This window comes from Hemitrygon akajei, chromosome 14, assembly GCF_048418815.1.
Source record: "Hemitrygon akajei chromosome 14, sHemAka1.3, whole genome shotgun sequence".
Taxonomy (NCBI): domain Eukaryota; kingdom Metazoa; phylum Chordata; class Chondrichthyes; order Myliobatiformes; family Dasyatidae; genus Hemitrygon; species Hemitrygon akajei.
Window position 1 is genome coordinate 92,343,358 of NC_133137.1, and position 14,777 is coordinate 92,358,134.

Sequence of the window (14,777 nt, forward strand, 5' to 3'; positions counted from 1 at the left end):
TGTATGTCAGTGATTTGGATGATGGAATTGATGGTTTTGTGGCCAAGTTTGTGGACCATACAAAGATAGGTAGTGTTGATGAAGCAAGGAGGCTGTAGAAGGACTTGGACTGATTAAGAGAAAGGACATGAAGTAGCAAATGGGGTATAGTGTCAGGAAGTGTATGGTATTGCACTTAGATTGAAGTAATATAGGCAAAGACTATTTTATAAATGGGGAGAAAATTCAAAAATCTGAGCTGCAAAGAGACTTGGGAGTCCTTGAAGGGTAATTTACAGGTTGAGAGTGATGAGGATGGCAAACAAAATGTTAATATTCATTTCAAGAGGACTAGAATATAAATGAGGCTTTATAAGGCACTGGTGAGGCATCACTTAGAGTGTTGTGAACAGTTTTGAGCCCATTATTTAAGGAAGGATGTGCTGACTTTGGGGAGGGTTCAGAGAATGATTACAGGAATATAAAAGCTTATCCTATGAGGAGCAAATGATGGTTCTGGGCCTTAACTCATTGGAATTTAGAAGAATAAAGGGGATCTAATTGAATGTTAAAAAGCCTCAATAGATTGAATATGGAGAGGATGTCTCCTATACTGGGGAAGTCTAGGATCAATGGACATAGTCTCTGAGTAGAGGGATATCCATTTAAAATGGAGATGAGGAGAAATATAATTAGCCAGAGGGTGATGAATCTGTGGTATTCATTGCTACAGGTGGATGTGGAGGCCAGGTCAGTGGGTGTATTTAAGGCAGAGGTTGATAGATTCTTCTTTAGTCAGAGTGTGAAACGTGACAGGGAGATGGAAGGAGAATGGGATTGAGAGGGAAATGGATCAGCAATGATGAAATGGTGGAGCAGACTCGATGGGCCAAATGGCCTACTTCTGCTCCTATGTCTTATGGTCTTGCCTCTTTCACTTCCATTAGCATTGCATTTCATACAGCTACTTGGTGAAAATTTTGCCCCTCACATTTTCTTGTAATCTTCCCCCTCACACCTTAGACCAATGCCCTCTAGTTTTAGACTCTCCTATTGACAGGAAAAGTTGTTGTGACCATCACCTTATTCAGGCCCCTTATGATTTTACCCTTCAGCCTCCTTTGCTCCAAAGGAAACAGTCCAAGCCATGTAGACTAGCCTTCTATGCAGGATGTTGTCAAAAGCCTGATAAAGTCTAAGTAAAGTATATTTGCCACTCTACCTTTGTTTTTTTCAGTTACTTCCTGTAAGATTTTGGTCAGATTTCTGAGACAAAATTTTCTCTGCTCAACTGTTTTTTAGCTTTCTACCAAACACCTTAAATTCTCTTGGCATGATATCACCTCACTTCCTATTATGTAATCAGTACCAAAATGAGAACAGCTGGCTGTTCACACTTCTCTTTCAGAATGTTCTGCACCTGCTCCTTGACTTAGGTTCCAGTGAGGCCCACACAATCAAGTCTCACTCACGACCAGAGAAACTCCTGCCTATTCCCCAGACTATCAAGTCCCCTAATACCGTTGCTCATCTAAACTTTGTTTGTCCCTGCAGTCCAATAGAGCCAGTCATGGGGTCAGTAATCTAACAGCTACTGTCATTTTCTAACCACTGAGAGGCCACCAATCCCTTCCAACAATATTCAATGTGGTATATCTGTTAGAGAGGGGTGGGAGATAGCCACAGGGACTCCTGCACTATCTGCTTGTCTCTCTTGGCAGTCACCCAGCTACATCTGCTGAACCTTTGGCATGATTACCTATCTGAAGTTCCTATCTGTAACACTTTCTGCCTCTTGTACAGTCTTCAATGAATCCAACTGCTGCTCCAACCGATCTGAGAAAAGCAGTAGCAGATCAAACCTCTTGAAAACATAGTCAGCAGGAACATTGACTTCTTTAATTGTTCCAGCATTTCACAGGAGGAGCATACTACTCCAATAACTACTATTTCTACCCATCAAGTTACAACTGACTTTAAAAGGAAAAGACCTTCCTATTCGCCAAAGTCTCCCTACTCAAAGTCTTTGCACTTAGAGCTCAAAACAGCTGTCTTAAAATAACTGCTCCAAGATTGCTTCTCTTACAGATCTTGCCTCCATTTCATATGTTGCTTTCAATGCTAGCCCTACCGGTAGGAAAAATCACTCTACCTTAGTTCTTACACCACTTTGTAAATTACCTCTTTAAAGTTGACAAGAGGTCTACTGGTACAAAAAATTGGACTCTCTTATTGAAGATATTCATCTCTTAGCAATTATCTTTCACAAATGTTACTTGGCAAATATTAATTTTTTGACTGCATTATTTTCTGAGGAGTTGCACATAGAATTGAACATTGTGCATTTGTAAAGAAGTATCCCCAGTTCAGAGCTCGTGGAAGGGCAGTTATTGATGAAGTGGCTAAAGACAATTATACCTGGGATTCTAGCTTGAGGAACTCTGGCAGCTATGTCCCGAAGTTATTTGACAATCAACAGCAGGCATCTTCCTTTGTAAAGATATAACATAAACCAGTAGGGAATTTTTCCCTTAATTCCTACTTGCTTCAGTTTTGTTAGACCTCCTTGATAGCTTGCTTGGTCAAAAGAAAAAGATGCCTTGATATCAAGAGAATACTATTCCCAGGTGTGTTGCTGCGTGCTCAAATGATTAAAGCGGTAATCTAGTGATCTGAAGGTCGCTAGTTTGAGCCTTGACCGAGGCTGCGTGTGTATCCTTGAGCAAGGCACTTAACCACACATTGCTCTGCGATGACACCGGTGCCAAGCTGTACGTGTCCTAATGCCCTTCCCTTTGACAACATCGGTGGCGTGGAGAGGGGAGACCTGCAGCTTGGGCAACTGCCAGACTTCAATATAAAAAAAACCCTGCCCAGGCTTGCGCCCTGGAAACTTTCCAAGGCACAAATCCATGGTCTATCGAGACTAACAGAGGCCTACCTACTACTACTCCCAGGATGTGATTTTGATTGCTTCTAATATGGATAGTGTCTCATTCATCATGATTTGAATATTCCATACTTTCATTCTGTGAAGACATTTTGTAATGCCCACTTATTTAAGCATTAGTTAAACTTTGGGTATCTGCAATATCAGAGTTCTGCAATCATTGTACACTCCAAAAGTTAATTTTTGTAAACATCAGTTTAAAGTTTTACTATATGTGATTATGATAATTAAACTTAGTCAATAATTCTATAACATTATGTACCTTTTGTAAAAAGAAGTTCTGTTCATTTTCTTAACAATGGTAATAAATAGACTAATTATGAATTTATTTTCTGCACGATGAGAAAATATTTAAGATGGATCAGAAGAATTAATGGATTTTACCTTTCACTGTTGTATAGCAAAATGTAAAATTACAAAGGCCATATTATCATCCGATTTAAATATCTGCTTCCCTCACCCATTTAAAAAAGTTCGATGTTGGGTTCTATACCTGGGACACATGAAAGACTGCAGATACCGGAAGTCTGGAGCACACATGCGAAACACTAGAGAAATTCAGCAGGTCAGTCAGGAGCAAAAGAGGAAAATGAGCAGTTGACACTTCAGGCCAAGACCCTTCTTTTCAGTCCTAATCAAGAATCTTAGCCGGAAATGTTGACTGTTATTCCCACCCCACCCCGATAAGGTGCTGCCTAACCTGCTGAACTTCTCCAGCATTTTGTTTGTGTTGCTTTACATGGGACAGTAGTGTTCTTCGGTTTAAAAGATGTTTTGCCTTTAACTGAACGATAAATGGAGATTGACGGAAAATCAAATGCATCACATCTGTCACCAGTCAAGAAAAGTCACAAAAAATAATGCTAAATGAGATTGAACATGTGTTGACTTTTATTGCTTAATGAGTGGAATTGTTATCTTAAAGCAATTAATAAAGAACATTTACACCTTAGGGGAAAGTATACAGTTCAAGTATCATGTTTAATGCTTCACAGCTTTGCTTCATAAATTTATGTCGAATTTAGCATGAAGGTTCTTGATTGGGCAAATATATTTATCATTATAAATGGACAGTTTTTTACTCAAGAATACAATTTACAACTGCCATTCTTTGTTCTACTATAATTTTGCTTTCAGCTAGTTGAACTTTTGGAGCATCAATTATATGAATTGAAAATGACAGGGTTAGTTTGTCCATGAAATTAATTTCAGGATTAATTACTTTAAATTTTCATGGTAGCACCTACCCTAAAACAGAAAACAACCAGAGATAAAAGCATTTAATTTTAACAATTCATGAACTTTATTTAGGAATGGAAACAGATAAAGCTATTAAAAAGTAAGATGTGCATTTTTGAACAATGATTATATTAGCTGATGGTTCTCAAAAATTATTGAATATTATGTTGCATGGTTCGCTCATGCAAGTTATAAAAATCAATTAAAGTAAGCTGTAACATTGGCTAAGCATTTAACTGTTACCAGAGTGGACAGTGGACAGTATTTAAAGTACCGGTAGTTTTTGATACAATGCAAAGCTAACATAATCCCTAAAAATGCAAGGGCTCTATTTTAGTCATTGAGCACTGTTCATCATAAATGAGGTGAGAAACAGTATCAATATCATGGAAAATTCAAAAACCTGTGGGCAGGGAGAACTATAGAAGCAACAAAAGGATAGAAAACAGAGGTGCAAAAAGAGAATATGAGAAAAAACATGTAAAATGTTAAGTCTGATTAGTGATCATTTTGGACCTGTTCACAGATTTTGGTCACTTTATACTCATGATGAATTCCATTAATCTTTTTCAAAATATATTTTGTTACTTTGTTTCTATTTTTGTTTCATTATTTTTTCAGTTTTGCAAGTTAACATTCCATCCCTGGATTTCTTGATCCTTTTCTGAGGTAAGGAATGACAATTACAAGGAGAGAGAGATTAGAGTAGAGAAGATTGAGAGGAAACTCGATAAAAATATATTAAATAACAAGAGACCTGGACAGAGTAGTTAGTGGGGCTTGTTCTCTCCAGAAGAGAGTCAAGCGATAAACGTCGCAGGTAGAAAATAAAAAAAAGAAGTGAATTAAGAATGACATAAAGAAAATGTTTTTGGTACACCATATGATTGGAATCTGGAATGCACTGCAGAGGCCATCTGTAGGATGCACTGCAGCAACCATCTAAGCCCCCTTGAACAGCACCTTCCAAACCCAAGACCTTGACCAAGGAGTAGGGCAGCAAAAGCAAGGACCACCAGGTGGAAGTTGCCCTCTAAGCTACACACATCCTGTTTTGAAAATGCTGTATATCACTATTCCTTCACTCCTTCACTATTGCTAGAAGAGAATCATGGAACTCTGTACCTAATAGCACTGTAAAGAAACCCACATGTCGAGGACTACAGCAATTTAAGAAGGCAGTCCACCTTCACCTTCTCCAATTACAGATAAGCAATTAAATACTGGCTCTGCCTGTGGAATCCATATCCATTGAATGAATGAAAAAAAGCAGGTTCAAATGTGGCCTTCAAAGAGAAATTGAAAAACAGGCAGTGAACAAAACATTGGAAAATTGCAGTGAAAGGTCCAGGGTTGTAACTAGCAGGTTGCTCTAGTAGAGAGCTGACCCAAACCTTAGACAGGATGGGCTCCTCTTGTGCAATAAGCAATCAGGCGCTTACAATTTCAACCCAATTAGTCTACCCCGATCATTGGCAAAGTGATGAAAGGGGCAATAGCTAGTACTATCAAGATGCACTTATTTAGCAAATGCCAGCTTACAGAAGCTCAGTTTGGGTTCTGCCAGTTACTCAGCATCTAACCTCATTACAGCCTTGATCCAGACATAGACAAAAGAGCTGAACCTTAGAGGTGAAATGATGCAAATGATGATAACATTTGACTGAATATGGCATCAAGAAGCCCTGGCTAAGTTGGAGTCAGTTGGAATCTATGTATAATCCTCTGCTGCTTGGAATCATATCTAGCATTACAGAAGATTACTGAAGGTTGAAGGTCAATCATCTCATCCACAAGTCATCTCTGCAGCAGTTTCTCAGATTTATTCATTTTTGGTTGCTTCATCAATTACTTCTTCTATCGTAAGAACAGAAATAGTGATGTTCACTGATGATTGCATGAAGTTCAGCTGCAGTCCTACAGATTTTACAAACTACACACACAAAATGCTGTTGGAATGCAGCAGGCCAGGCAGCATCTATAGGAAGAAGTACACTCGACATTTCGGGTTGAGACCCTTCGTCAGGACTACGGAAAAAAGAGATAGTAAGAGATTTGAAGGGGGGAAGGGATTCATGATTCCTCAGTTAATGAAACAGTCCACACCCAAATACAGCAAGTGCAAGACAATATTCAAGCTTGTACTGATAGATAGCAAGTAACAATTATGCCACACAAGTGGTAAGCAATGACAATATCTAACACAAGAAAATCCACCTTTCACCTTTTGGCATTCAATACTTTATTCTCACTGAATCACCCAATATCAATATGCTGTGGATTACCATTATCCAGAAACTGAATTGGAGTAGCCTTATGCACAATGTGGCGGCAAGAGCAGGTCAGAGGCGAGGAATCCTGTTGTACTTAACTTGCATCTTAACTAACCTCGCATGTTCACCATCCACAAAGCTCAAGTAAAGAGTGTGATGGAATGTTCTCCACTTGTATGATGAGTGCAGCTTCAACAACACTCAAGAAATTCAACAGAATAAAAAAAACATAGTAGCCAGAACCATTAAATCACTCCACTACCAATGCACAGTACCAACAGTTTGTATCATCGCAAACACAAGGAAATCTGCAGGTGCTGGAAATTCAAACAACACGCACAAAATGCTGGTGGAATGCAGCAAGCCAGGCAGCATCTATAGTAAGAAGTACACTCGACGTTTCGGGTCAAGACCCTTTGTCAGGACTAATGGAAAAAGGAGATAGTAAGAGATTTGAAAGTGGGAGGAGGAGGGGGAGACCCGAAATGATAGGAGAAGACAGGAGGGGGGAGGGAGGAAGCTAAGAGCTGGGAAGTTGGTTGGCAAAAGGGATACAAGGCTAGAGAAGGGGGAGTATCATAGGACGGAAGGTCTTGGAAGAAAGAAAGGGAGAGGGGAGCACCAGAGGAAGATGGAGAACGAGCAAGGAGTTATTGTGAGAGGGAAAGAGAAAAAAATGAAAAAAAATATATATAATAAAAATATATATTTTTCTTTTATTCTTCCTTTTTTCTCTCTTTATTTATAATTTAAAATTTATTTATTTATTATTATTATAAATCGACTTACAAATAATTATAAATAATTTAATTTTTATAAATAAATATTTATTTATTTTCTTATTTTATGTTTTTCTTTTTTCCCTTTTTTCTCTCTCTTTCCCTCTCACAATAACTCCTTGCCCATTCCCCATCTTTCTCTGCTGCTCCCCTCCCCCTTTCTTTCTTCCAAGGTCTTCCGTCCTATGATACTCCCCCTTCTCTAGCCTTGTATCCCTTTTGCCAATCAACTTCCCAGCTCTTAGCTTCATCCCTCCCCCTCCTGTCTTCTCCTATCATTTTGGGTCTCCCTTCCCCCCTTCAAATCTCTTACTATCTCTTTTTTCTGTTAGTCCTGACGAAGGGTCTCAACCCGAAATGTCGAGTGTACTTCTTCCTATAGATGCTGCCTGGCCTGCTGCATTCCACCAGCATTTTGTGTGTGTAGTTTGTAAAATCTGTAGGACTGCAGCAACTCACCACGACTCTTTAGGGTTCAACTTGCAAACCCCTGACTTCTTCTGGCTAGAAGAACAAGGGCAACAAAAGTATGGCAACATCACTGCCTGCAAGTTGCCCGCCAAGCTACGTACCATCCTTACTTGGAAGTATATCACTGTTCCTTCACCGTCACTTGGTCAAAATTCTAGAACTGCCTCCCTAACAGCATTGTGGATATACCCACACCTCAAGAGTTACAATGGTTCAAGGAGGCAACTCACCAATATCTTATCAAGGGCAGTAGGAGATGGACAGCGTAGTGGTGACTCAGCCTGCAAAACCCACATCTCTTAAAGTAATAATTTCAGAAAATAAGATATTAAATCCAAGCCTTATTTGATCTACCAGGTAGCTATAAAAGAACCCATGACAGAACCTTGACAAAACAGAGGCAATATTAAAAGCAGAGCAAGTTATGGATAGTCACCCATTCAAGAAGCATCTGTGGTTGATCTTGCAACAGAACCTGCAGGGTCAGATTCAAACAGGAAGCAGAATCAGTAGTATTATCACTGACTTACTTCATGGAATTTGTTTGTGACAGCAGTTCAGTGCAAGACATAAACACTACTATAAATTACAATAATAAATAAATAGTGCAAAAGAGGAACTGCAAGGTAGTGTTGATGGATTGTTCAGAAATCTTTTGGCAGAAATGAAGAAGCTGTACTAAAAATGTTGAGTGTGGGTCTTCAGGTTCCAGTATCTCATTCCTGATGGTAGTACTGAGAAGAGGGCATGTCCTAGATGCTGTGTGTCCTTAATGATGGATCCTATCTTTTTTGAATGTTTTTTTTAAAAGATGTGCTAAGGAAGCCTTTGCAGTCCTTTTGATCCTGTGCATTGGAAACTCCATATCAGGTTATGTTTCAACCAATCAGAGTTGGTCCATGGTAATCTGTAGAACTTTGCTAGAGTAGGAGAGGATGGTTATATGAAATCATTAAATTATTAACTTCACTCCTGAGTCTTGAGTCTATTTCTTGCATTCTTCTTTTGGATTTGTTGTTCATAATAGAGACTGGATAAATTCCTCTATCAATAGCTATTAGGAACTAATACACAGTTTTTATAATACTGTAGTGGTATTGGTTGCATTCTAATTTGTTCTAAATTTCATTTAGATACATAATGTGTTACTCAATTATATGGGTGTTTGTCTTTTTTATACATTTTTAATTATTTCCATGAAACTTTGACTAATTGGGGCAGCTGCTTAATTGCACCAAAGTGTACTGGTCCCGAGGTGTCCCAAATAACCAGAATCCACTGTAGTTGAGTCCAGTAGTGCTCAGGTCAAGGATGCATTGGATATTTTCATTCTTAATAAGTCATAAATAGATATTCTAAGCCTTGCACTGTTTTTGCCCAAGACTTTCCCATGGTTATATCCTGTTAAAACGTAGTTTTTTGTCTGCCTTTAGTTTAACTATATATTCCCATCTTTACAATTTTTTTAATCTCTGATTTTGATGGCTCCACAATATTCAATATTCTAGATATTAGAGTACTATGTAGGTATCCCCATCCCAAATATCAGCACTAATTCATTATTTTGTCCATCTAGTGGATGGAATTATTGCTTTCCTTGTTTTGCCTCATCCATTCTCATCTTGCATTTAGTCAAAGGTTCAATTTCAACTTCAAGTATTTAGGTACCATTTCTTACAGTGGAATGCTAATTTATGGTTGTCCGTACAATCTTGAATACTAGCTTATGGTGATTAATGCAAATGTTGAGTTGGACTTTCAGTTTCAAAATGCCTGAAAAAATTGTACTAGTCCTGAAATCAGTAAGCAGGAGCCTATATATTTTGACTACCATTTTCGAATTGTTCTTAAACTTCCAGACATTGTATTAGCCATCAGCCTAGAAAAAATACAATTTAAATATTTTCTGTCTGTCATAAAGAAAACATACACTGCTTGTGCCAGGAAATGGTGACAGTTCTATAAATTTGACTATGGAAATCTGAACCACAAAACAACATTTGGTGGTGGTGGAATTCATATATAAGTGATGTTATTGTGCTATAGCGTTCTGTTCTTGACTGTGAAATCTGTGAATAAAACCTCAGAAAATAGCTCTTAGGCTGCATTGTGGGGATTTATCACTCAGCTATAAAACTACCTTCTCTTGAATGTTTTGTTTCATCTATAGTTGTACAATCTGGCATTGTCAGTAAACAAAAATTAAAAGACCTGCAGATGCTGGAAGTCTGAAATAAAACCTGAAAAAGCTTTAAGCATTCAGCCAGTCAGGCAGCATCTGTTGAAAGAAAAGCAAAGTTAAATTTAAAGTCTGCTGACAAAGTGTTTTGCACTTGAAAAGTGAACCTTGTTTTTCTTTCTACAGCTGCTGCCTAAGAACTGAGTGAATCAGCATTTCTTGTTTTTTATGTTTTGTATGTCTTTGTTTGCACACTGGTTTTAATGTCACTTTAATGTCAGCATTGTATGTAATTTCACCCTAAGTGTGTCATGAGATATACATGCTCTCAGCACATTGAAAATCTGTTTGCAGTCACTGTAAATGTCAACAGAAAACAATACACTTTGGACTATTACAATCAACTTATTTAAATAGCATTTTGAATTGGCTGTATATTAGTAAATTCAAAAATTGAAGGTTTTATTAAAGATAACCTTTCAAACTCTTCAAAATGCTTTTAAGTTATCATCATAGAAAGTCATTGTTTTAAGGAAAATAAATGTGAACTACTACAGAATTCTGTGACTAATTGGAACTTCAATTTTCAAGTTCTTAGCAAATGAAGCTGACAGTGTCATAAAGTTTTCTTGGTTGAATAACCACTCACTGTATCTTGAGAATAAAAATAATGTTTAATAGCATTTATTATATAATTTTACAGAGGTCATTTCCACCATTTAATCTCCTGGATGTGATTATGTTCATCACATCAAATCATGATTCAATATAATCCTGAATGTCTAATAAATTAGATTATGCTTGAGGGGAGTAAATTAATGTCATTGCTTAATTTTCTCTTAGCAGCATCCCCCAAACAACTCTAAATTAAAACACTTAAAGTTAGGAAGCTGGATTCATATCATATGTAGTTTGTGCTTTTTCTTTATTTTTTGCCATTTTTTTGTTTACGTGCCAGGAAGCACAATGGTACAGCATTTAATGCTGCTGCCTTATAGCTCCAGGGACCCAGAGGTGCTATCAGTGTGAGGTTTGTACGTCTGTAACTATGTGTATTTCTACTAGCTTCTGCCCACATCCAGAAGCTGGTGGCTTAGTTATCTATCGTAAGTTTCTCCTTGCTATGGTTAAGTCACCCAAGGGGATTAAAAGGGATTTACAGGTACATGTGGAATAGGTTGCAAAGCCTAAGGGAAATAAGAGAGAGAATGAGATACCTCACTGTGAGCTACACAAGCTAGTAGGCCAAATAATGTGTCTCTGTCATAAGTATGTTGAGAATATTTAATAAAGGCAGCTTCTTTATATGTATTCAGTGAGTGACTTAAAGATTTGGCCTGTGTACATATGTTTGAGTTCACAGCTGTAGAAGTGACGTCGTAACCTAAGCACACACAAAAAGTAGTTTATGATGCTGACACATGAGAAAGTTTAACAGTATAATGTTGTGATTAGTTCCTAATTTGAATTAAACAAACATGCACTTAACTAATGTGCTAGTGGAAACCATAACATTTGGTCTACATTCATCCTGGGATGCCAGTTAGCACCACCTTCATACGTAGTTTCACCTGAATTTTTTATTTCACTCCTGTGGTTTCATTTGTACTGATGAAATTATCTCAGTACATATGGTACTCTGAAGCCCAGTTCAAAGACAGAGAATTTTTGCTCAAACCAGGTCAATTAGTCATAAGAGTGCTTTGCACTATAACCCCTATTTACCATCATTATCAAGAAATTAGGAACTCACAGAAATGGTATTGTTATTACTTCTTCACATAACCCTAATTACAATACTTTAATAAGATTGCATATAGTAGTGCTCGCTTCGGCAGCACATATACTAAAATTGGAACGATACAGAGAAGATTAGCATGGCCCCTGCGCAAGGATGACACGCAAATTCGTGAAGCGTTCCATATATTTTAAAGGAAAAAAAAGATTGCATATAGTAAACATAAATCGAGTTACAACTGAATCTAAATTTTCATAAAAACACCAATAACCCATTATCTGACTATTCAGAAATCCTGATGATTTAGCGTTTATCTAATGGGATGTTGCATTCCATATTGACTTGCACTTAGTTTGGCCTTGATTCCTGCAATCCATTGCATTCATTTTGTTGTAATTCCTGTACTCCATTCCACTCAGATGCTAGTTTCCATGCTCCCTTCCACTCAATGGGGCTCAGATTCCCATACATCCTTCCACTCATCAAGACCCAGGTTTCTGTGCTCCCATTTCATTTAGCAAAGCCTGGCTCCCACATTTGTTTTCTCTCACCAGGCAAATGCAGCCTTTTAGTACCATTTTATACTAACGTATTATACTGATAAATTGGGAACCTACATGTAATACCGTCAGTCAAAAGATTGCTTTATTTCATTTTGCATTTCCAACTAATAAATTACTTATTCCTTTTTGCATTATGCAGATGAAGCTTGTATTTGCACATATGTGAATGCTGAGGTCTAAAATATTGTTTCCGTGATTCAATGAATGAATTGACAATGTCTGAAAAACCAATTTCATTTATCTTCCTGTCCATGATGTACCATATTGATCTCTAGCCACCAAGGTTCACGATGAGATCCTAGTAATTGTGAAATGCTTCCCATATCTTGTGTGCCACCTCAGCAAAGACAGACGTCCATGCTGAAATTCATCATCACTTTGAACACACTACCATAGCCTTTGGTCATTTAAGGAAATGGATATTTAAAGAAGACTTTAGATCTGGCTCAAAATTTATGGTACACCGGACAGGAAAGATGTTTGTGCGCCTGTATGATTCTGAGATCTGGACTATTTTAAATAGGCATTTCAAGATACTGGAAAAATACTAGCAATGCTGGTCTCTGCAAATCCTCCAAATTAACTGGAAGGATAAGTCTCAGCATATTTTCCACGGCAACATCCCCAGCATAAGACTCTAATCATTCTCTGTCATCTACATTTACGTACCTGACACCAGGCTTTTGAGAAACAAACACTTTATTCAAAGCTTTGTTATAGGAAGAACTAACTAGGTGGATAGAGAAAAGAAGTTTATTGGTAAAAGTGGAATTCTTCCAGAATCTTCAGGCAGGAAGGAAGAACATTGTTGTAACATATAGAGGTGTAACAAAACAGAGGAAGCAAAGATTTTCCTTTAATCATAATGATTAAAAATTGGAATTATTCACATAGACAAGGTGGAATAGATTACCAATTGCCACATAAGTGTAATGGTTAAAAATTGCTTATACTTTTGTATTTATGGCAATAATATAAGTTATCATTGTTTTTATGAAACATTTTAATATATTGGTAATTTCTATTTAATATTGTGCTATACTCCTGGGAATATTTTTCATTTCTTAGTTTCATTAGTGAATGATATCACACCAAATACATACATCACAGTTATAACAATGTTTTGGAAAATGTAGCAATTAATTATCTACATAAGTAGGTTTTCTTGAATACTGGAGTTTAGACCAACACACTCACTGTTCACAGAAAGAAATTTCATATCACCTAACCGTAATGTGAAGTTAAAGTACATTTTAGTAAGCACACATATCAAGTTATGTTTCAGCTCAACTTGCAACACAGCACAAATAAAATTTTTCATTTGACTCTTTATGAACTCTTAGTTACCCAATTCTCCTTCTCTAAATAGTTAAGTTTTGTATTAATTTAACTGTTGGATAAACTTGGGAAGTATATAATTAAATAAGTCTTTTGTATTCAGGAAGATTTTATGTTATGTTTACCTACCAAGTTCTCCTTGTATGATAGAATTAGAATACTGTGATAAAATTAGCTAGTGATTCTAAATATATTATACAACATTGTTTTCCAAAAAGTAAATAGTGTGAGAAAATTTACTTTGTGACTTCGTATCCTACTATTTTATCATTGCATTTCTTTTGAGAGGATTCCTAAAATATTGTTTCTTGAAGACCTTTTTTCTGAAGATTAAAAATCCCAATAGTTGCCCTTACAAAATCCTGCCTGCTAATTAAAACTAGAGGTGGAAATTTGTCACCATTGCTTTCTTGGTATCATAACACCACTGGCAATCTCTTTAACATTGTTACAAAATGTACCAAAAATCATGAAATCCAGCAGCATGAATTACAAAAGAGGAACACTAGTGTTAGGATACAAATCATTCAAATTATAACAATTTTCCACAAAGCTCTGACCACAGGAGTTAGTTGTTAAAGGGTCATACCATAATACAACCACTATTGTTCAGCAACACTGACTTGACAGTAATGAATGAGTGAATGAATCAAGGGAAGGGTGACAAAGACTTTTCAGGAGGTTGAGAAACCTACACAGATTTCTGAAAAATTTTTGTGCAGAAGGCAGCCTCCATGTACATAGTGCATGTATGGCAAAGAGGTGTCTAAAAGGCCATAATGACTGAACAGTCTCTCTGAAACTTCTTGATATTGGGAGCCCTGTAGTGAAGCAAACTGGCCCTTCCGAACGTGAATTTAAAAGTTGCAATTATCAAAAATTTTAAACGTTCCCTTTTTGTTTTAGTAGAGCATTTTTTATATTTCTGCATTGCAGTAACAAGCAGCAAAATTATCATATGTGGCTTGTATCATCAGAGAGATTGCCTCCTCAATTGCAAGGAAAGGCTTCCTTCCTAAAGTGAGGGTGGCACCAACTTTGAAAACAGAGCAGGAGGCTTCTGCCCTTAAAACTTCTGATTTAAGATGGTACTACTGAAGTCAGGTGACAGCTTACTGATAGTTTAAAAGGTAAGAAATACAACTAAATACTTTATTAATAAAACTTTTTCTGTGGTAATTGTTATAAACTATCACTGCAAACAATGAAGAGTAAAGGTGAAACTGACTCGAGGGTTGAGCCGTGTGAGTGCAATGGAAATTTGGAGC

The 14,777-nt window shown here is 37.1% G+C and overlaps 1 protein-coding gene and 1 non-coding gene across 19 annotated transcripts in view; both read left to right on the forward strand.

The window, feature by feature from the left end:
• The window catches only part of magi2a (membrane associated guanylate kinase, WW and PDZ domain containing 2a), a 556,955-nt gene that overhangs the window by 104,441 nt on the left and 437,737 nt on the right, over positions 1-14,777 (forward strand). The gene's annotated exons all lie outside the window — the stretch shown is intronic.
• Positions 11,693-11,799, forward strand: LOC140739044 (U6 spliceosomal RNA). The gene has a single exon (XR_012101553.1). It is a non-coding gene; the product is annotated as a U6 spliceosomal RNA (small nuclear RNA).